General features: G+C 42.7%; 2 long non-coding RNA genes across 5 annotated transcripts in view; one reads left to right on the top strand and one right to left on the bottom strand.

Annotated features, from left to right (window-relative positions):
- LOC144314370 (uncharacterized) overlaps positions 1 to 2,168 on the top strand; it is a 19,025-nt gene extending 16,857 nt beyond the window's left edge. Inside the window, exon 3 of the long non-coding RNA XR_013380246.1 lies at positions 1,991 to 2,168. This is a non-coding gene — a long non-coding RNA (uncharacterized LOC144314370). The remainder of the gene's footprint in view (positions 1 to 1,990) is intronic.
- On the bottom strand, positions 809 to 20,662 carry LOC144314368 (uncharacterized). Of its 4 annotated transcripts, none has more exons than XR_013380240.1 (9): positions 20,524 to 20,662; positions 17,348 to 17,627; positions 14,614 to 14,702; positions 9,427 to 10,749; positions 6,622 to 7,465; positions 5,641 to 5,734; positions 5,456 to 5,500; positions 4,311 to 4,379; positions 809 to 1,118 (listed from the first exon to the last, which is right to left on the bottom strand). It is a non-coding gene; the product is annotated as an uncharacterized LOC144314368 (long non-coding RNA). The 4 variants fall into 4 exon arrangements; XR_013380241.1 differs by having other exon boundaries at positions 9,427 to 9,507; XR_013380242.1 differs by lacking the exon at positions 5,456 to 5,500.

Below are 20,662 nucleotides of genomic sequence, written 5' to 3'. Positions count from 1 at the left end.
AGCATGAGAAAAGGCTCTGATTAAAGTTTTCCCAGAGTTAGGAAAACTTGCCTGGGTAAGGATAATAACAAGGAATTGCATGTGGCTTGAGTATAGGGATGTGTTAGTTTCCTACCACTGTATAAAAAATTACCATGAACTTAGCAGCTTGAAATAACAAACATGTATCATCTCACAGCTCCTGTGGGTCATAAGTCTGGCCTCAGCCTAGCTGGATTCTCCACACAGGGCTAAAATCAAAGTCCTCCTCTCTGGAGCTCCTCTTCCAAGCTCATGTAGTTGTTGGCAGGACTCCATTCCTTGCTGTTGTATGACTGAGGTTCCCGTTTTCTTCTTAGCTATCAGTCAGGGTCCACTCATGGCTTCTAGAGGTCACTCAGGTTCCTGGCCCTGTCGTTTCCTCCTTTGTAGACCCTCTCACAACATGGCAGCTTACTTTTTCAAGGCTAGTAGGAGAATCTCTCTGACTTCTGGAAGGTTCCAATCTCTCTCTCTGTTTTAAAGTTCACCTAATTAGGTCAGGCCCACCCAGGTTAATTTTTTGATTTAACTCCAAGTCAACTGATTAATAACCTAAACCTACTCATAGGTTTCTCCCATATGCAAGGGGAGGGATGACGTGTGGCATGTATACCATGGGGACAGGAGTCTTAGGAGCCTGATTAGAATTTTGCCTATCACAAGGGGTGATAAAGAGATTGGAAGGACATTAGCCTTGGTGAGTGAAAGTGTCAAATGGAGGACCTTGATGGCAAGCTAAGGAGTTTGGAGACTGACGATTTTTAGTTGAGTAGTAGCATAATAAGAATTAGAACAGAAGATGGCAGTATCTTTATCAGAATTCTGCAAAGATTTGGATAAAGTTATTTTACTGGCATGTTAAAAATTAAAAAGTTTTTGAGCAAGGATGGCAATTAGTTTGCATTAACACTGATCAAGAAGTAGCGGCTGTCTGGAGGACTCTGTTGGGAGGATCTGGGGCCATTTATAGGCTTAGCAGGCGGCAGTGCTGAAATCTCTTCGAAATGTCTCCTGGGGTGAGGGTGATGACAAGTGGTAGCACCAGAGTTGAGGACCGGCCACCCTTGGCACCTGAAATAGTTTCAGACCCGGCACCTCTGAAAAGGAAAAGAACAAGTCTATTTTCCAGGATTCTGTGGCTTAGTCTAGCAACCTCCAAAGCAAATCAAAAATAGCAAACATTAATAAGATCTTCAAGTCTTTTCCAAATGTCAGGAGTTAGAGCAAAATACAAATAAATTAATCCACTGGGAGCTGCTTCTATTCGTTTCTCCCTCCCAGTAAAAACACAGCTCCAAAATTTAGGAATTTCTAACAGTCTTTTTAAACACAAGAAAACAGGTCTGCTGCCAGGCAAAGAATTCAAACGCACTCGCTCTGCACTTTGATGATACATTCCAAGGCTGCACAGAGAGGGAGGAGGGAGTTAAACATCTATGATGGGTCTGAATCCCAACAGGAAGCACAAAGGCAGGGTCATGTGTGGGCGTGAGGGGTATGTCAGCTGGACAGAGCATACTCCCACCTGAACCATCCACTGCGCAGGCTATCCCACCTCCTCTCACTAGCCTCTGGAGCAGCTTTAGGTTTTCAGACTCAAGGGCAAAAACCAAGAGCCTGCATGGGCATTGTTGCCTATGACCAAAAGATCTTCCCTGGCTACTTGTTACTACTAAAGATGGTGCTTATGAGGCCATGACTCCAGGGCTCCACCTTCTAGTGGGTAGTAGATTAGGCTTACCACTAGACAGATGGTTTCTCTGCACACCGTCTTCCTTATGTCCTCTGAAGGAGTACACTTCCCCCCTCCATAGATATTGGGCATGGCCATGCTTTGGGCCATTGCCTCATGGCAAGTGAGGTGTGCCTCCAGCCCACCCCAGTGTTGGGCTTGGCCATGTGACTTCCATTAGCCAATGGGATGTTAGTGGTTCTGATATAATCAGAGGTTTCCCTTCTTGTGTTTTAGCCATCACTGGGAGAGAAACATGCCCAGACAAATCCCTGGTCTGAAGAGGATGAGAAACATTTGGAGCAGACCTAAACCCCACCACAGCTTGGATTCAGGCCTGCCAGAGCCCAGAAGAGGTCAAGAAAGCTATCCCAGCCAACACAGGTGTAAGCAAGAATAAATGACTTAACTTTAACCACTGAGTTTAGGAGTGATTTGTTACACAGTTACTGTGGCAACAGTTGACAGGTACAGTGGGTGTGTGAGGCCTTAGGCAATTTACTTTCCCTGTCCCTCGGTTTCTTCACACAGTGAAAGGGTACAACAGTGGTGCCTCCTCATGGGGGCTGTTTTGAGGATCAACAGACACAAGGCATCTAAGTGACTGATGCAGAATGAGCATTAATAAATAATCCTCCTCTTGGTCTCTTTCTCCATTTATGTTTTCGTTCTGGCACAGATTGGTGGGGGAAAGGGGGGATAGCCAGGTGTGAGAGTAATTTCAAAACCAAGACTATGTCTACACTAGCGAAGGAGCCTAGATCTGCCCCTCCTTCTTCAATTAAGTATTGTTGCTCCCACACATATCAAAGGCCCTGCCATATGCAGCATCCTGGGTTATTACTCAGGACACAGACTTATGTGATCTCAAATCTTAGACGGGCTGGGACGCCTGGGTGACTCAGCGGTTGAGCGTCTGCCTTTGGCTCAGGACACGATCCTCGGTCCTGGGATCCAGTCCCGCATCAGTCTCCCCACCTCCCTGCCTCCCTGCAGGGAGCTTGCTTCTCCTCTGCTATGTCTCTGCCTCTTTCTGTGTCTTTCATGAATAAATAAAATTAAAAAAAAAAAAAAAGATCTTAGAATGGCTGTAAGACAGCAGACAGTCATGGGTAAAGCTCTGGCGGCGGGAAGGAGGAGCCTGGGGAGGGGCTACAGATCCTGGGCCACTCAACAGCCTCTAGGGCCAGGCTGCAAGAGGCAAGTTACTCTCCTTGAGGCTGTGGTGTGGGGGAGTTACAGATCACTAAAGTCTGCAAGAAACTTCTGGAAGTTCTACCCCAAACCTAGCACCAATGAAGTGGCCCAGGGCAAGACTGTGGCTTGGAGCTCAGAGTTGAGAATTCAGAATCAGAAGGAGAAAGAGTCCCCTGGAAGACACTCAGGAACAAGCCAGAAGATTCATCTGGGCTGGGTGCTTTGCAGGACCCCAAGGCAGGCACTGAGAAGCACAGTGAAACAAGAAAAACCTTGAACTCTTCCAGACTGCCTGAGGTTCGAACTCTGGCTCAGCTATTTACTAGTTGTGTGACTTTGGGCAAGTTAGGTAACATCTCTGAACCTTATTTTCCTTAGGGTATTAGATACCAGAATTCTCTTGTCAGGTCCTTATAAGCATTAAAATCATTACATATATAAAGCACTCAGAATGGACTAGAGTAGGTCTATTATTATTGCTGTTGTTACAGGCTCACAACCCCATATCTGAATCTCTTGAGCTAGAAATATACGTTTTATAATTTCGAATTGTTCAGATTTTAGCAAAGAAATGTGCACATATAAATATTTTAGAAAAGAAACACGGAGCCCTTATAAAATTGTAGCAGGGTCTGGGGCTGCATTCTGTAACAAAATTATGTGAATATTTATGCAGTGAAATGTATGAATATTTAGATCAAATAAAAACTATAAATAGCTTGAAGTCTGTGTGGGTCAGGTTTTGTTACTATGTAAGATTTTTCAAAAAAGAAAGTAAACAAAAACAAAAAAACTTTGAGTTTCTGGAGCTTTGGGGTTTTGGGAAATGCATAGAGGGATGGTGGCTTCTATCACTGGAAGTGATTGGAGGCTGCATAAGTGTGTGAGGCCAGGAGCAAAGGGCAAAGAAAGGTCTGGAAAGACTGTGCGGGTGGTCTTGGAGCTGAGACTCTCAATGATTGGAAAAGCCTTGAAGGCAGGACTCAGGGAGCAATACAGGTACCAATGTGGGCAGGAAAAGGAGCCCAGGATGGATTGCTAAGAATTTGTCAAGAGGTAAACTAAGATTGGATTACAAGAGCCTTGAATGCCAGAATAAGAAATATGTATATTTAAATTCTATATAGTGAGTTTTACTAGGATGAAACTGAGCACTCTCTGCTTCTGATATAAAGCCAGGCAGGTCCTTTAGAAAGGATGGTCTGGAGCAATGCCCTCATGCAACTGTGTGCCTTGCTCTAGAATGCTCTTTCTTTGACCTTCCAAGTCTTGCTCAGCCACGCCACCCACTATGGGACAGTGCCTTTCACCACAGTGGCAGATACTGTCAGCTTCCCACCCAGGTCACCTTGGTACTCACCTGTTGACACGGAAGGATGCTCACTGAGAATGCCTATGCGTTTCTGCCAAGAGATTTTTCTGGTGGACTCTGAGCTCACAAGCAGAGTAAATGGGAAACACAAAGAGTTAATGTCCTCAGAAACACCCCTTAACAAGTGACTGTCAATAATAGCTCCCATTCCTTCAGCCTTCAGGTAGCAGTTAAGGATAACACTGAGGCATGTTCCCCACTGTCTTCTAGGCCCCAGATGTCCCCTAGCAGTAACATTCAATGCATCTTATGTTGGCCTCCTGCCTATATTGTTTTGGTTTCATTCCTTAAAGGTAGGGATCCAAGTTTTGGGATCACCTTCAAAATAAACTGGTTGCACTTAAGTCTTTGTCTCCAGATCTGCTTACGGGAAACCCTACCTAAGTCACCAGTCATAGGAATGGACTTGACACTGCACTGACAAATTCATGCCTTGGTTCATGGTTTCTGCCAAGAGAAGCTAAGCATCTTGAGGACAGGAATTTTTAATTCACTTTTGAATCCCTGTGGTCCCTGGCAGAGGGTAAACATCAAAGAACGTGGATTGACCTGGAAAATTGGGTATGTTGCAATTACTTGCAAGTGGCTAAAGGTCATCAATGACTTCAGAGGTCAAAACTTAGCTTCTGGGTTTTAGTCCTTTGCTGTTACACTGACTGGCTTGATGATCTTAAGCAAGGCTTAGCTAATCTCTCTCTAAGTTTTAGTCCCTATCTATGAAATAGGGATAATAAAACTTGTCCTATGGAGCTACTATGAGAATTAAATGAAATCATGTATATGAAGCACCAAGCATATTTCCTGCCTCTCTGTGTTAATCATAGCTCTATACCCACCCTGTTCCCAAATAACCCCCTTCTTTACCCCTCACCTGTCCATAACCAATTCTTTGAGTCATGCTTCTCTTACCTACTTATTGAAATGGGTTCAAGGTCACATGCATATAATTTACTGCATCTTATCTCCCAAGCAGAAAATCTTAATCTTTAAATGAAGGCTTTGTGGCAATTTTTCCATCTTTCATCGCTAGCCCCCAACACAGACATTTTCACACACGCATCCAAATGCATAGACTTATTCTTTACATTGCCTGGGCCCTAGAATACTTGGAATAATACAAAGAATGGTCTTACCCATGAAGCTTATCATGAAGATCACAAACATGGAGCAGGAAACCCCTAAATGATGTTCCACAGTCAAGAAACGTGTATCATCCACATGGGATGTATGTGTAAGTGTGTGTGAGTGTGTGTGTGTGTGTGTGTGTGTGTGTGTGTGTGAATATGGAGGAGCATGCTTATGCAGGCATAGATCTTACCTGTCTTACTTCTTTAGTTCCCCTCCTGCAAGCAAATGCGGAGTCAGAAGACATTTTGATAGCATAGTAAGAGTCAGAGTTCTGGTTTCTAGTCCTAAAAAAGAGAGAGGGTTGGATAACTCTAAACATCTCAGCTTCCTCTCTGGGCCTCAGTTTCTCAACTTGTAGGAAGAAGGAAGAGTAAATGTTTTCTAAGGATCCATTTATAATGGTCTTGGGTTTAGAAAGTTAAATTAGAGAAAAATCTGAATATAAGAAGAATGCACCATGTGGTTTCACATTGTTCCTTTTTAAAACACCAACTGAAAACTGATGTGTTAAAAAAAAATGTCCATGCTATTACACCCACTATGCCTTCTTTATGAACTGGGGTAAGGAGGAGAGATTTATTTGAAAGTCAATAGACTACAGTATTTACAGGTCTACTGTATGTGCTAGTTTAAATTCAACATTTTGAATGGGGTAGAAACAAACACATCGGAATTTGACCAAGGATACATTCGTATGTCAGTTTAATGCTCCAGCTGTTTAATCAAAATATGAATAAAAGGTCTAAAGCCCAACAAGCAAAAATATCATAGTTGTGGGATTCAGTGATTGCTTCCCCATTGTCATCCAATTACTGTGTAATTTTTCCCTGTGACTGAATAACTAACTGTTAGCAAATAATGAAAAGGCAATTACAGCCACGCTTTGTTCCTATTACTCCCTTCGTTTTATTCTGGCTGTAATTATTGTCAGCGCTGGAGGTTTACTGTACCATGGAAGCAGCACCAGGAAGGAAAATGGAATGGGCCTGGTGCATGGAAAATTGCAAATGTCACAGCTACCTTCATCGGCACTGTTGGACTTCTGAGATTAAAAAAAATCAGAGGAGAAAGCTCTCCATGTGGGTTTTACAAATTCTCTACCTCAAGCTGTTGTGGCAACTGGGAGAGTGGAGACAGGGGTGAGGGTGGGGGGCGAATGGGGAATCGGTACCATGTTTGTCCTATGTGCCTGTGTGCAATTCCCAAAGGACTGTGCCTTTTGCCGCAGTCTGCCTGAAAGCAACTCTTGAAACTCTTCTTTTAGCCTCTGCTTCTCATTAATGGTCTCCATGCTGCTTCATAATGGGGAGTGGCATATAAATGATGCATTTTATGGGGTTTGATCTTTCTTCAGAGAGGAAATATGCTGCATATGGACAGATGTCAGAAAAGAAAATGATGATTGTGCCCTCTTTGTGTGGTTACTGGGACCTATTTTTAGAAGCTTAAACTGATCATATGTAATGTACCTTCCTTTTTTACTTTATTTTTATTAAAAAGAATCTGTTAAAAAATTAAGAATTTTTAAAAACCAAACAAAAGAATAGAGGTACCTTTCTGATATTTTTATCTTTTATTTGCTTAATAAACATATCCCGAGTACCTACAATGTGCAAGGTAGTAGGCTAGGTACTGAGGAATCAAAGATGAGTATGACATGAACCCTAACCAAAAATGCTCCATCTTTACACTCAAATAAAAATCTCTCTGCATGAAAAGCAACTGAGCATAGTCAAAAGTCAAAAGAACTGTATGTTTAAAGACCTGGATTCTAATTCAAATTCTACAACTTATTTACTGATTTATTTTTGCTGTATCAGTTAGCTACTGCTGTGTAACAAACTATTTCCCAAACTCTGTGGCTTAAACCAACAATCATATATAACTAAAACTTATCGGTCTGCAGGTCAGTGGCAGGCTGTACTCCTGGTTGGGATTGGCTGGAAGCTTTGCTCCACATGTCTGTTCTCTTCCTTCTTGGAACAGCCGGCCAGCCTGGATTGTTCTTCTCATGTCTGAAGAGCAAGAAAGCAAGCAGAGAAATGCAAACACACCCACCAAGCAATTTCAGGTCTCTGCTTTAGTTATGTCTGCTAACATCCTATTGACCAAAACAAATTACATGGTTAAACACAAAACCAAGGGTCAGGAAAATATACTCTACCTCTCCATGGGAAGAACTTCAGAGATAGATGATAAAGGGATTGAATACAGTTCAAAATGAAGAGCTGGAGGAATTAATGGAATCCACTTTACTTGCATGTAATTCCATGCCTCAGTTTCCTTGTCTGTAAAAATGGAGGTTTGCTTTACCTGCTTTAATTTTTTAAAAAGTTTTTTATTTATTTATGATAGTCACACACACAGAGAGAGAGGCAGAGACTTAGGCAGAGAGAGAAGCAGGCTCCATGCACCGGGAGCCCAACATGGGCTTCGATCCCGGGTCTCCAGGATCACGCCCTGCGCCAAAGACAGGCGCTAAACGGCTGCACCACCCAGGGATCCCTGCTTTACCTGCTTTAAAATACTATTGGAAGGATCAAAAGAGGCGAAGAGTATTCATATGTTTGACACTATAAAGAACGATAACTGTGTAAATAATTACTGCTCTTACCTACTTTTATTTTATTTTTTAAAAAGATTTAATTTATTCATTCATGAGAGACACGGGGGTGGGGGTGGGGGGCGGGGAGAGAAAGGCAGAGACACAGGCAGAGGGAGAAGCAGGCTCCATGCAAGGAGCCCAATGCGGACTCGGTCCTGAGTCTCCAGGATCACACCCTGCGCTGAAGGTGACGCTAAACCGCTGAGCCACTGGGGCTGCCCTCTACTTTTAATACCATAAAGTGTTATGATTTCTTTTTCTTTTTTTTCCAGAACAAAACAGGAGATTCTCCATAAACTTCACATTTCTTTTAGTTCAACCATCAGGTATTCTTTCATCAGAGGTATTAAAATGGAAAATGGGAATGTCTTACTTATAGTAATGTCTTACTATTCGTTCTTGTATTTGTAAAATAGGGCACTTCTCCAAGACCCTGATCTGATTTAAGGGCAGAAGAATCTCAAAAGCTATTGTTTTGGTTCCTGTGGCGGCCAGCCCTGAGAGTCCCCTGGGTTTAAGGTGGAAGGAGAAAACATTTATAGGCTAACACAGCTGCTTTGGCAAACTACTGCCCTTGGGTTATTTCCATAGCAAAAGGAAAGAAGGTTATAAGGGGTTGATTGGCCATAAATAAATAAGCAAGGATATATACATTCACAAGGACAGGAGAAAGGCAGATTAGTAAAACCAGAGATAAGGACATAGTTAAAAAACAAAACAAAACAAAACAAAACAAAAAAAAAAAAACCTCAGAGGATCTGACAGATTTGGATTTGAATCCTTGCTCTACTACTTAATAACTGGTTTATTTAGCTCCTTGGAGCTTCTTGTTTCCTTATTTGCAAATTTGGGATCTAATACCTTACTCGTTGTACTCTTGTGAGGACTCAGTGAGATATAATACATACATAAAGTTCCTAGCATTGCACCTGGTACATAGTATATACCCAAGAAATTAGTTCCCTTTTCCCATCCAGATATTTTGAAGTTTATTTTCCTGAGAATATGTCAGGTCACAGTTATTCAGTTCTATGACCAAGACCGTGAAATACTTTATTTTCCCCATTTACCATATCTCAGGCTAGCATGGATCGCAGTAATAGCAAAGTCTCCAAGAATAACTTTGATAACACGAGCAGACTGACTAAAATGTGTTTTGCCTGAGAACATCTCAATCACTGCAGAAGTCAGAGAACCCAAAGAACTTGTCCTCCTTGCATGTGTTGTACCACATCTGGTGCTATTTTCATTTGGCAAAATCCTATTCATATATAGATTAACTGTATTCATCCTCCAGGCCAGGTCATCTCTGCTTCTGTCTCTGTCTGTCTGTCTGTCTGTCTCTCTCACATATATACATAAACAACTTGCCTTAAATATGGTCGTCGTCTCTTGGGGGCCCGGATTGTAGCAATTTGAAAGCAAATTGGAAAGCCAGACCCTCTCATCGGGCTCAGAGGGAACCATGTGAGAACAGTATAAAAGAGAAAGAAGAAAGAAGTTGTTTACATGAGAATATTGATGTGAGTATCCTAAGAAACATAGCCAGCTAAATTCAACATATGTATTTTTAAAAAACACAAGTGAACATACAGGATGTATTGCAGGAATATAATATTTAATACTAGAATAAATTCAATATTATTAACCACATGAAGTTAAGGACAATAATTATGTGACAATCTCAGTAGAAAGTAGAAAAAAATGTTTTCTAGCAGGGACATCTAAAATTTCTTTTTATTTATGTTTTTAAAATATGGAACTAGTAGAAAACAGCCATCATCTGATAAAGAGACTATAGCAAAAGACATACTCAGTAGAAAAGCATTAAATGTGCTCCTTTTATTTTTATTTTTTATTTTTTTTCTACTTTTTTTTAAAAAAATATTTTATTTATTTATTCATGAGAATACACAGAGGAGAGAGAGAGAGGGGCAGAGACACAGGCAGAAGGAGAAGCAGGCTCCATGGAGGAAGCCTGACGTGAGACTCAATCCCAGGTCTCCAGGATCACACCCTGGGCCAAAGGCGGCGCTAAACCACTGAGCCACCCAGGGTGCCCAAATGTGCTCCTTTGAAGACAGTATAAGTCAATAACTCAGTGCCTTTATACTAACAATAACCACCTAGAAAGTGGTAGCAAGATAGGGTATTACCTACAACAAGTTAGAAAGTATCAAGCGCACAAAAGTCTTCTAAGAAGAAAAATAAATAAATGAAAACATTTTTCAAGGGCAGAAAGGAAGATTTAAATTAAGGAGCAGACATAAGGTGGGGGTTCAGTTGGTTGAGCACCCGACTCTTGATTTTGGCTCAGGTCATGATCTCGGAGTCATGGGATTGGGTCCCACATTGGGCTCTACACTCAGCATGGAGTCAGCTTGTCCTTCCCTCTGTTCTTCCTGCTCATGCTCTAAATACATACATACATACATACATACTTAAAAAAATAAAACATGCTCCTGGATGGAATGGCTTGGCAATAAAAAGATGTTAGATTTCCACAAATAAAAATTAAAAAAATATAATTCCAATCAGTGCCCTAACCAGATTCTGTACTTTATTGGTATTTAAGAGAGATATCATCACCAGTGAATGGGCAAGTGCAGATTATTTACTTAGTAAAAGGAGAAATGAACTCACAGCATGGAGAATTTGGATCACAACCTCACACCATAGACAAAACCATAAGCACTAGATGAATGAGGTGAATTAAGACTGAAATATGGATAGTAAAACTTAAGAAATATAATCAGCAAATGCGATAAATATAACTGTGACCTTGGAGTAGATTTTGATTTTTTGGGTCAAAATCTAAAAGAGCAAATGATATAGTAGGGGGGAAAAAGGGCAGTGGGGTACCAAAAAGATATGAATATTTATTTCCCAGAAAGGAAAATAGAAATAGGTAACATATATACAAAGCTCATGCCTTGCTGATAGTCAGAAAAATGAAGATGAGAACACAATGTAATGGCATTTTATACCCGTCAAATTGGGAAAAGCATCTGGCCATCTGATAATATGCAGTGATGGTGAGGATGTTAGGACACAGGCACTCTCCTGCATGGATTGCTGGTGGGAATAATTAATGAGGTATTTTGGAGAGAAATTTGTCAGTAATTAGTGAAATTAAATATAAATAAATCCTGGGATCCTAGAGACCCCCTCCCATGAGTGTCTATCCCAGAGACATTCTCCCAAAGGTTCACATCAAGACATGGATGGAGTCTGATTTTTGAAGCATGGTTTGAATTGGCAGAGCTGGAGATGCAGAGGTGTCTATCAGAGGCAGAACGGAGGGGTGAACTGTGTTTCTGGTACACAGTCCCTTACCTGCAATTTTGAAAAGGAAAAATCTCTGAAAATATGAAGGTTTTTTTTTTTTTCCATAAATTTGAGACAAACTTGTTTGGTGGCAAAACTTGAATCGGCACAAAGCTAGCTAGATTCTCTTTATTTCAGTTAGTGTGACGATTCACACATTTTGATGTGGAAATATATTAACGGGCATGATGACGGGATGCTGCCTAGGGCTTGCAGAATGAGATGTGTAGTCCGGTGTCACCTAATTATAGCCCATAGAGCTATACAAAATATGTTCATATAAGTGTATGGAGAGAGACGCCTGTGTGGCTCAGTGGTTGGGCGTCTGCCTTCAGCCCAGAGCATGATCCTGGAGTCCCAGGGTCGAGTCCCGCATCAGGCTCCCTGCATGGAGCCTGCTTCTCCCTTTTCCTGTGTCTCTGCCTCTCTCTCTGTGTCTCTCATGAATAAACAAATAAAATCTTTAAAATAAATAAATAAATAAGTGTATGGAGAGGTGGATTCGAAGAGCCCCAATTAAATTCTCACCAGCAAGGATGCAACTATGGGAAGTCAGAGATTTGGATTAGGATGGGACATTTGGAATGAAGGGAAAAACATTTTTTTAAAATAGACTATAAAAAATGAAAAGAAGTACACTGGAAATGAAATGCAATGAAATGAAATTTAAAAAATAAAATAAGACAAAGCCAATAGATGATCATCGACCAGCAGTTCAGCTGTGAAGGGGAACTTCTGTAGCAGCTTCCTACATGTATGTTGTTTCATTTTTACAAAAGTCTCACTCTTTCTTCCACACAATAACTTAAGACTTTCTTAAGTCTCTATCCTCCTCAAAGATTGAGTACTCAGAATTCGGAGCTCGAAACATATGTGTTGATTAGAAGTCTGTTGGGGCCAAATAAGTTCAGCTGGGGAGAATCATGATACCAGGGTTCAGGGGTGTGTTCTCACCAAGGTCAGCCCAGGTGAACTATCAACCAGCCAAAAGATCATTAGGTTTGTGAGGAGACCTGGCTTCAACTCCCAGCTCTGTCTGTTCTGTGACCTTGGGCAAGTCACTTTGCCTTGCTGGGCTTTGGTAGTCTCTATCTGGTCTCCGCCCTCTCCTGCAGATGACCTCTGTGATGGAGCCATTATGGATTCCTTGCAGGTGAGAACACACACACCTTCTGACATCTCTATGATTTTGCATGTCTAGTCTTCTCTGCTAAGCTACATGCCCATCACACCTCATTGCTCAGGGAAATCCCCAACTTGCCCTTCAAATCAGTACAAACCTCACTTCTACTGTGAAGCCTGTTCCCTCTCTGTTCCACTTAACATCTGAGATAGATTTCACTTGGGACATTTGCCAAATATTCTTTGGATGATTTGAATGCATGACTGTTTTGTATAAAGATATAAACAGCTGGAGGACAGGAGCTGCATCTCATTCATCTCTATCATCCTGAGGCCTAGCACAGCTACTACCATGTATTAGATGCTCAAAAACTGTTGGCCTTCACTTGGGGCTTTATTAATTTGCAAGTAGCAAGTAGACTTGCAACTACAGTCAACTGACTTCCTAGGACTTGCTTCCTCAGATGTAAAATGGGGCAAATAATATTTCATAAGGTTGGTGCAAAATAAAAGCATGATATCACTGAATCTCAGGGTAAGAAGGAATCCCAAGGGTCGTTTGTCCAACCACCCAATAGAAGCAGACATTTCACAGTGGCACTCAGTACCTCCCAAGGTAGCCCAATTCCATCTTTGGGGCAGCTCTGGCTTTTAGAAATGAGTTGAAATCTATTATTCTGCTGGGTCATCCAGGGATGCAGGAACACGCTGAGGGTGAGCTAGCCTTAATTCTCATCCCCCATCACACTATATGTGTGTAGTCGAGACATTCACAACAATGTTCCATTCATCTAGCATCTGGGAGAGCAGGCTGATCTATGAAATACTCAGATGCTTTCTCTTGTATTTTGCATTTTGTTATTTAATTTGGATGATTCCTATCAGAAATATTTCAAAGTATGTAATTTTTTCCCTGCCTATTTACATGAAGGGTATGGATCATCCTTTAACCAAGCTGTTGATACGAATGACTGCATTGATGACGTAGTCTTTAAAATGGTGATGTTCTCAGGACTGCGGCCAGTGTATGAGGGGGTGGTCCCTGGACTAACCGATCCTAGGCAGCTCACATTCCATGTGCTTTGTGTTTTCTGTTACTTTTTATTTCTCTTCTAACACGAAACTAGAAGCAACCACTTGTTTCTGTAATTGTATCAGCTTCTAATAAGCTCTTCCTGCCCCTGCCTCTGAATGGTTTGCTTAGAAAGTACCATCTCCAAAGTTGTTAGTAATGTTGGTAAAGTAAGAGTAAGTAAGATCACTCTCTGTGAAGTCCCTCTATGAACACAAGGGGCTTTGTGCTATCTATTTTGATTTAAGTTCTTTTCTCCCTTCCAGTTGGCTGTGTGCTGGATGGAAGGGTTCACCTCATATTTCATTGTACTGATGTGTCCCCTCCAGCTCTGCCTTTGCCCTCCTTCACCTTGTTTGTGTCTCTCAAGGCTGACACCTAACATCAGCCAGCTTCCCCTGCCAGCTGAATTTCAGTTGAGTTTGGGCAATGGGAGGAACCAGGGGAAGATTGCAGGAAAAAACGAGAGAGAAGTTAAAGTTATAATCTCCATTCCTTCCCATTCTGGGTGATGTTCCCCAGTTAGAGGATGCCACCCTCCATGACCACAATTCTTAGCAGGTAGCCTCTCCTCCAAGGCTCCTGGTCTCACTGGCTCTGGTGATACCATCCCTTTCCCCTTATCTTTTCAAGCTTTGGGATGGTAACAGTTCAGGATGATTCATCATCCCTTCTTCTTTCCCTTAATGCTACCCACACCTTTGAAGTTGTCCCTCCATTAAACACCCTGGAACCATCAGAGTGGATTATTTCCTGCTAACCTTGATTGAACCACTCACTCCCTTGACAAGTATTTATTGAGCATCTATGTGTTTGATACTGAGGATACAGTGGTGAACAAGACAGACATGTTCTTTCTTTTGGGCAACCTAAGTCTACCAAGGGAAGACACAGTTGTGACTGTGATGAGCATTTCAAAAGGGGAGTGTGGGATGTTTTGGGGCCTACAACTATGGCAAAGTGGTCCCCAGGCAAGAAAATGTAGCTGTCCCTATACGCAGCTAAAATAAAACGTTCATTCTCTAATTTTCTCCTACCTCAGTTCACAATAAACAATAGTTTCCATCTGCCAGGTCAAAAAGCGACACCAGGACATGATCATCCAGACTTTCTGAGCTACAGAGATCTAGAGGTAAGAGGCAGGGAGGGCAAAAGTGAGGCTCAGCACATGCCCTAAAGAGAGGAAGAGAGCCCCAAGTGGTGTTCAAACTGGAAATACCCTCAACTTTCTCCACCCCAAATCAGACACCATTAAGTTCTCCCAAACACTTCCTACAATTCCCTCCTGCTTCCAGGAGACTACTCCATGTAACATAAAAGAGTGACACTAAATCTAAAGGTAAAAGGGAAGACGTCATTACCAGATTAATACATCATGAAAAAAATTCACATTTCTGATAGATACTTAACAGTGCATTGGTGATTAAATTAATTGCACGTGGCGAACAGGAAGATAGCTCTTTAATGCATGTTAAATATTAACAATTTGAGATAATAGGAGTCTACACGGCTTCTCTTTACAGCTTCCTTTGTCAACGAAATGTACTTTCGTCGGAAGAAAGAGATGGTCTGGAATGTGATCGTCTTACCCAATGAAGGCCAGCCCTGCGCCCCACAACACCAGGGCCACCAGCAATCAGCTTAATCATAAATGACCGGAACCAAATGGATTCAGGCAGCCAGGCTGACTACTGAGTTTAAAAGTTTTATATATCAAGAGTCTGAATGCCAACTAAATCAAAACCTTTCAAGGCAAATCAAAGGGCCAGCAGATTTCTCCCCTGCTTCTGCCAAAAGCTTTGTTTCACCATTTCCTCCCAGGGCCGTCAGGAGGCAGCGGCTGCTGGGGTGAAGTTCAGCCCCATCCAGGGGCTTCTGTACCTGCTCCATTGTCCCCAGAAAGCAGACCATCACCTTTACGTTAAGAGCATCAGAGGGCGGGTGGCCGGGGAGGTGGGGGGAGCAAAAAGGAGCAAAACAAACTGATTGATTGCAAGCCCAGCTATGATGTCAGCATGAATTAATGTTTCCCACAGCCATGCTAATCAGCTCCATGACATAATCACGGCTTCTATTACACCGGTGAGACATCAAAGTTATTCCAAAGATAACATAACACAACACTTGAAGCCCCAGGAAACTTCCACCACCGCTTTTAGATGTTTTATAAGGTTACCGATCTTTTCATTGCTGGGGAAACAAAAAAGCTGAAAGGAAACAGAATATTGAATTTGGGATGAATCAGGGTTGGAAAGTGATTTCATCGCAAATTCCAAATGTTCAAAGAGATAGTAGCAATTAAAAAGCTGCAAGGGGTCGCCCTGTAGAAGCAGCTCTGAGCAAACCTTTCTTAGGCAGGCAGATGGGCACAATTCCCAAATTGAAAAAAAAAAAATCTAAGTCTGTATGAAAGGTATTTGTTCAAATGAGCAAATGAGCCCACGAAAAGTGGGTAAGATAGAAGAGTACGGAGCTCAAGATTTGCTTCTCTCCCCTGACCTCTTCCAGATATTTGCCTTCGGGCCAACTATTAATATCTCTGAGACTCATTCTTCCTCTGGAAACTGGAAATCATGATATCGAGCTCACAGCAGCGTTGAAGGGCTAAAGCGGGGAATATATTCACAGCCCTGCGTCAGAGTGGGCACCCGGTCAGCGCTCCAGTTATTATTACTACTACCGATGAACATTTGACATTACTCAACCCCAATACGCTATTATTACTAGTCGTAACACTTGTTTACAGCGTATGCTGTGCTGATGATCCACACACGCCACCCTCGTAAGTGCTCACAATCCTATGAGCTAGGTGCTGTTAGCCTAATTGACAGATGATGAAATTGGGGGACAGGGAGGTTTAAGTTACCTGAGACAGAGACAAGACGTGACAGCTGGACTTCAGACCCATGCCATCGGGCTCCAATCTGTGTTCTTCACCACTACTTTCTCTATACTTTGCAACCGAGTGTACACACATACACACACACACGTAGGCACACAGCACACTTATGCACCATCTAGAGTGAATGTTGCCAGTCCCTAACCATTTATCCTGATGATTGCAGACTCGGCTTTTGCAGCTTGACCTACTAGAATGTGAGGTCCAGCAACTCCACTTGCTCAGTATGACCTTGGGTAAGTCACTCAACCTCTCTGAGACTCAGTCCTTGATCTGTACAATGAGAATACTCCAAGAACCTACCCCTCAAAGTCTTGTTGTGGGAGTTAAATGAGATGGAACCTTTCAAGTGCTTAGCACCGTGACCAAAGCTTGATAAAAACCTTTTAAGTTTAGCTATTGCTATTATTATAAACAAATAAAAATTATGTCTGTCTCAGTCTCTGTCTCTTTCTCTGTCTCTCTTTCTCTCTCACACACACTCACAGATCAGTGGCAATTGCGGGCCTATCTGGGATGGAAGCTTCTAGAAGCATATGCATCTGACACAACTATTCGTGCTACAAGGTTTCCCTCAAAGCATCTGAGAGTTACAGAGGAGGGAAGGGAGGTGGCCACTCCACATCCTACAGATGCCCCTTCCTCTCTCAGACCCTCTGCAGGCAGGTCCCTGTCTCAGCAGCTGCCCACTTCCTAGGTATGTGGGCGGTTCTGAAGGATGCCCACAGGAGGACGGCAAGCTTGCCCGGAGATGAGGCTCCAGGGCCAAGAATTCCACTGAGACAGGGGAGAACGGGGTGTTGCCAAGCCTCCTCTGCAGGCTATGTTCCCTAATGGTTTCCTACTAGGTGAGGAAGCCTCAGTTTGCCTACTTGCTCAGTCTCCTCTATGCCCTGTGGCCATATGATATGTGTGTTGATTGGCAGAGGAGCAGTGGACACCTGGCTCCTTTACTTGATAAAATGAGCAGTCCGAAGTAAAAGGGACACCATGGCTTTTGTGGTGTTTCTGCCACCATGTGGGTCCAGCAGGGGACAGTGGTGCTGTGAGGAGGGTGGCGTGGGGGCCATCTTCGGTCCTGGGGGAGCCACCATCAAAGCTTCACTCTGGGCCCCCAGTTCTTCTCTGAGGATCCATCTACGGGTCAGACAGCTGGACCTGAGGAGGACAAGAGGGTTAATAAGAAAAGGATGGGAGCAGAGGCCAAGAAGAGAGCACAAAGGGAAGAGACAGACAAGAGGGACATGGAAAAGAAGAGTAGCCCCTTGCAGAAAATGTCGTGTCTCTAACTGTGGCCTTGGTTGTTACCCATTTAACTTAGTTTATTTGAGGCTGATGAAGAATGAATGAATGAATGAATGAACGAATGAATAAAACCAAAAATCAGCTACAATTTTGCCTAGAATTGGCTGGTTCCTTCAAGTGAAGAATCCCAGCTAACCTGGTTCCTTCTGCTTCTGGGAATTTTATAATGCGTCTGTGAGGTATTTCCTTTGATTTATTTACTTCCTTCCAACTTTTTTAGAATAGACAAAATTGGGGAGGAAGATGTCTAAATCAAGGAAGCCGACCCCTGTGACCTTCCTAAGTTTAGTGGCAATCTACTTTTCTGAAGCTGAAGCTAAACTAAATTTGGTACCTGATACATTCATTCTACAGATCAGTCTTGAACACGGTGCCTAACTGGGGACCCAGTGGTCACATATCCCCTGCCCTTGGGTTGCTTATGATCTAGAGGAAGAAAGAAATACAATACGGAGTGGTCAGTCAATGCAGTACTAGACACACCAGGTGACCAACTCACACCTGCTTGGCTTTACTACTGATTTCAGTCAGGCCTGAGTGGACAGCACCAGGCAGGGTGCATCCCATTGTAAGCCAACAACCTGGGTGTCACACAGCTTCATTTGCTGGATGCCCCTTGGCATCCTAGAAGCTGTGGAGAGCTTGCTCAGCCCATGTTCCTGCACAACTAGAAAGTGTAAGGAAATTAATAATTCCTGGAGCAACATTTGGCCAGTAGGGACCGAACCAGAGGAGAGACGACCGAGATTCCCATCCTTCAGGTGGACACGCTGGCACCACTCCATACACTTCCCAGCCGCAATCTCAATAATGGACCGTAACACTGCTCTTCTTCCTTCCTGGTTTTACTCTCCCTGCACCCTGAGGTCACCTTCCACATGAATGACCTCGGCCCAAGTGCTTGGGTTGCTTTTGAGGGACCCAAGTCAAACAAAGTGATCTAGGTCACTCTAGAGGCATCAAACCTCATCTTGGGGGCAACAGAGGCAGGCATCCTGATAATGTGTAAACCAACCACTGAATGTTGAGTGGATGGTGGGCAAATCGAGATGCGCAATGAGGGAGAGGTAGAAAAGAGGCACATGCAGAAAGCACAAGTTGGAGCTAGAAAAACACGGCATGTTTGCAAGACTGCATTAGGCAGAAAGCCCACTCACATTAGAAAAATGTGTCTCTGGAACCAGACCGAAGACTTCTTTCCTGTCCTTGTTGGTAGACCCAAGAGCTACCTCTTTGCCTTTGCAAGTAATCATATGGGCTCTGGCAAAGGAGTTGTTTGAGTTTTTTTATTTGTTTATTTGTTTTAGCAAACATATTTGCATTTTGTGAAAGACCCATAGGAAAGCATTTTGTATGGTAGGTGGAGGCCTTCGGCTTGCTGGACCAGAGAAAGCAAGCAAAGAGTAGAGCAGGACGGGTGGAACCTCTAGGAGCCTCAGTCCCTTCATCTGTAAAATGAGCCCATATGTCTCAGGAAGAACTAAGTCACTGGTACCGATGGTATCAGAACGAAGATTGTCAGTACAACCGATCCAGTCTGGGAAAATAAATGCAATTGACCAAACTTCTTTGGACCAAAATGACAGACCACATCCATCCAGCCATCTCTTGGAAGAGCAGGTGTAAATAGTTTCCAGCAAGTAAGATATTCCAATTGAACACAGCGGGGCCGGGGAAGGGCATGGGGGGTAAAAGGCAGAGGGGGCTGGAAGCGTAATTGTACATTTTGACATTAAATGAATTACATGGAAATTATATGCAAATCATTATGTAAATGCGGCATATGTTGTTTTCGAGTTAACAGCTTGGACACTTTTAATAATTGCAGCATTTTTCAGGGTGAATTAAGAGCCCCAATAAACTATATTTAGGATCTACTTCAGATGAACAGGATTTAATGGCCTTTGTTTTTCATTTTAAGTGGCTCAGGTTAAGACAGAAACTTGAAATTCTCTCCCTTAGCCCTCCGAAGGCCATTATATATTATACCAGATTCTTCCAATGACAATGAGGCTATAGGACAATTAATAAGCACATTAATGCCAAAAGCCTTTGAAAATATGAACTTCTCAAGAGAGCACTGCTTTATTTTATTTTATTTTATCCTTTTATGCCTTGTGAACTGATGTCAAAGATTAAAATGAAATATCCTTCCTTCTATTGTATTATTCCTCCCTAATTTAAGAAAAAGGAACCCCAACATCACATTTCTGGTTCTTTTTTCTTCACTCTTGCAAAATGTCCTCAAAATGCTTATTTTCTGAGAAAACTCGGCCACTGTCCAAGCACGGTAGGTAGAGCGAGTGAAGAAGAGGCTTTCAATTTCCTTTGCAGACCTTCATTTCGGGAAATATTTTAGGCTAGATAACCCGAAGACTCTCAGATTACAAAACCTCTAGAACTAGTGGATGACATACAATGAACATCCTTTTAAAGGCAGCAAAGAGGAGCTTGAAAAAAAAGAAAAAAAAAAATCAGGGAAATCCCCAAAGGCTTAAAACAGAGAAGCCTTTGAAGTCTGCAGAGTTACACGTGAAACGATACCGCAGCTGCCCCAGGGTGGGGGCTTCGTGGCAGCCAGTCTGGGCAAAATGGGGGCTTAGGTATTCACCACCACACGGGGATAGGAATTAAGGCTTTACATAAAGTCAGGACACTCAAGGAGCTACATCCCCTGTGACAGGGTGGACCAGGCAATCTTCTCACCAGCAAAGAAAGAGAAAGAACATGGCTTGTTGTAGACCTGTCCATGGGGGTCAGCTGGGCCCCTAAGTTGAGGGATGTCCACTGGAAGTATCCCCATGGGCAGCTAGCAGACTTAGACAAGCACCGTGGAAGGACACAGTCCCAAACCTGCTTCTATAGGTTTCCCTCACATAAAG

Source organism: Canis aureus, chromosome 5, assembly GCF_053574225.1.
Source record: "Canis aureus isolate CA01 chromosome 5, VMU_Caureus_v.1.0, whole genome shotgun sequence".
NCBI classification, from domain to species: domain Eukaryota; kingdom Metazoa; phylum Chordata; class Mammalia; order Carnivora; family Canidae; genus Canis; species Canis aureus.
This window is presented reverse-complemented; position numbering and strand designations above follow the sequence as displayed.